This window comes from Echinops telfairi, unplaced genomic scaffold, assembly GCF_000313985.2.
Source record: "Echinops telfairi isolate 266 unplaced genomic scaffold, ASM31398v2 ScPeMD7_5167;HRSCAF=5991, whole genome shotgun sequence".
NCBI lineage: Eukaryota > Metazoa > Chordata > Mammalia > Afrosoricida > Tenrecidae > Echinops > Echinops telfairi.
In genome coordinates this window covers 3,557,444-3,560,756 of record NW_022109066.1, presented here as the reverse complement: position 1 = coordinate 3,560,756, position 3,313 = coordinate 3,557,444, and positions in this window count along the sequence as shown.

Sequence of the window (3,313 nt, the reverse complement as noted above, 5' to 3'; positions counted from 1 at the left end):
CATACAAGGATGGCTCAACGATCGAAAAACAATGTAATCCACTCCATAAATAAAGGAGAACTTCATAAAGCAACAATTGTACATCTCAGTTGAATGCCATGCACAGTATAACTATGTAATTTGTATGACAAATAATAGCATATGGGATGGGAGAGAAAATTGAGTTATGTAGGAACCAAGTCTTGTACATTATTGTAATTAAGTTGGCATTAATTCAAATGAGTTGTTAAAAGTTAAGATGTGAACTGTAATATTTAAATCAATCCCTCAGAAAATACTCATCACCATCCATCTGTCCTGTCTGTCCCCTATAATCCTTTGCTTTATTCATTACATTCCAACAATTCCAAATTACATGCCTTCTGTACACATTTTATAGCTCTATATTTGAGACCCTTACCTCTCGTCTACCATTTGTCTGTCAGTTTGTTGTACTGTGATGACTTATGCATTGCTGTGATGCCAGAAGCTAGGCCACTGGTATTTAAAATACCAGCTGGGGCAGCCAAAGCGAACAGGTTTCAGTGGAGTTTGTAGGATAAGAACAGACTAAGAAGAAGGAATAGGCTGTCCACTTCTGAAAACTCTATGGAGAGAATGAAACCTTGTCAGTGACTGAACACTTCATGAACAGAAGCAGCACACTGTCAGACATAGTGCCAAAAGATGAGCCCCTCTGGTCAACTCACTGCCATCAAGTTGATGCTGACTCGTAGGAACCCAGACTAGAACTGCCCCTGTGGACGTCCTACTACTCACCGTTTCTCCCATGGAGTGCCTGGTGTTTTCAAACTTCTGACCTTGAAGACCACAACCTAGCATGTAACTCCTATAGCACTCAGGTAGAAGGTACTCAAAATATGACCAAGTGTGAGCTGCCTTCGCAATGTAGAGTCAATCATCATGAGCTCTTGTGTCTCTAATTTACTATTCAAAATCTTCTTCAAGTGTGACCATTTTTCTGACTTTTTTTGTTATTCAGAGATTTCAGATTTTTTATGATTAATCATTTTATTGGGGGGCTCTTACAGATCTTATAACATCCATAATTCAATTGTATTAAGCAGACTTGACTTTTGTCTGAGGTAGTTGTTCCCCTCTAACACCTCTGCTAATGATCCCTGGTGGTGCGGGTTACTCTTGTTTTGTTTTTTTTAAATCATTTTATTGGGAGCTCTTACAGATATTATAACACTCCATAATTCAATTAGATCAAGCACAATTGCTGCCACCATCAGTTGTGAATCATTTTCTTTTTCTTAAACTTTTTGATATCAGCTCCACTTTCCCCATCCCCACCCCAAAGGAATATATATATATATAGTATGTGTGCCCTATCTCACACCATCCAATATACCTGCTCACCTACAGGTCTGTTATTCCTTTCCCTCAAGTAGGGTTATACATTCATCATTGCTATCAGTTCCCCCTTCTCCCTTTTCCCCACCCCTCTTTTCCCATGCCCTTAGGGAATCATTTCTCCTATTAATATTACTGAAGGTTTATCTATCTTGGAATCCATGCATCAAATGATCTTAATTATACAAATGAACATACACAGGTCTAACAAGATTAATGAGGTAAAACTAACACCATAATAGTAAGGGGAGGAAATATTAAAGAATAGTTATGTGTTTCTTCAATGCTATACCATACCCTAGGATATATCATCCCTTCTGTGTGGCCCTTCTGTGAGGGACTTTCCCATTATCTTACAGGTGGGTTTGGGGTCTCAATTTTGTCTTCGCTCCTTAATGTCAATTTGATTGCTTATTTTTGAACTTTTGATACCTATCCCCATCGACACCTCATGATCACACAAGATGGTATGTTTCTTCCATGTGGGCTTTCTTGCTTTCCTGCTAAATGGCCACTTGTTAAACTTCAAGACTTTAAGACACCAGATGTTGTGTCATTAAACTTTTCTTTAAAAGATCATTTTATTGGGGGCTCTTATAGCTCTTATAACAATCTGTACATCAATTGTATTAAGCAAATCTGTACATATGTTGCTATCATTATTTTCTAAACATTTACTTTCTATTTGAGCCCTTGGGGTCAGCTCCTCTTTTCTCCCTACCCCTCATGCCCCCCTCATGACTCCTGGATAAATTATAAAGAATTATTATTTTCATATTTTTTATCAACCATGTCTCTGCCCATGGTTTCTGTTGTTAGCTCCCTTTGGAGGGGGCCGTTATGTGTCAATCATTGAAATTGGTTCCCCATCCTCCCCTCTTCTTCCCACCTTCTCCCTACCCTCTTGATATCGATGCTCCCATTCTGTTCTGTGTGCTGTGAGCTCTTATTTCATATCTGTACCTGTACACATGCTCCAGTCTACCCTGAAGTGAAAGGCAGGACTGGGATCCTAACAGGGGGTGAGGAAGCCTCAAGGAACCAAAGGAATATTGTGTGTTCATGGGTGCTATACTGCACCCTGGTTGACTCATCCCTTCCTTGTGACCCTTCTATGAAAGGATGTCCCCTTGTCTACAGATGGGTTTTGGGTCTCTGCTCTGACCCTTCTCGTTCTCAACAATATGGATTTTGGTTATTTGTTTGTTTGGTTTGGGTCTCTCGATGTCTCTTACCCGATCCTGTTGACACCTCATGATTGCACAGGCTGGTGTGCTTCTTCCCTGTAAGCTTGTTGCTTCTCTACTAGATGGCCACTTGTTTAACTTCAAGCTTTTAAGAGCCCAAACACTGTATCTTTTGATAGCCAGGCACTATCCTCTTTTGTCACCACATTTGCTTATGCACCCATGCTGGAAGGGTGATCTAATGTCAGATTATTAGAACAAACTGTTATTGCATTGAGGCAGGGCTTGAGCAGAGGCCCAACGATTGTCCACTACTTCAGTGTATTGCTGTATAAATATATGTACATAGGCTAATACCTCTATTTTTTATGACTTAATGTATTTATATATGTATACACCTATGTTTATACCTCTATCCAAAGCTTTGCTTCCTAGATCGTTCCTCTTTTTCCTTTTACTTTCCTCCTGCCCCACCATCAGATGCTGTATCTTTTAATAGCCAGGCACCATCAACATTCATCACCACATTCGCTTATGCACCCATTCTGTCTTCAGTGATCATGTCAGGAAGGTGAGTATCATATATTGCCACATTATTAAAACAAATTGTTCCTCTACTGAGGTAAGATTTAAGTAGAGGCCCAAAGTCCATCTCCTATCTTTTTTGTTTTAATCGTTTTATTAGGGGCTCATACAACTCTTATCACAATCCATACACACATCAATTGTGTAAAGCGCATTTGTACATTCATTGCCCTCATCATTCT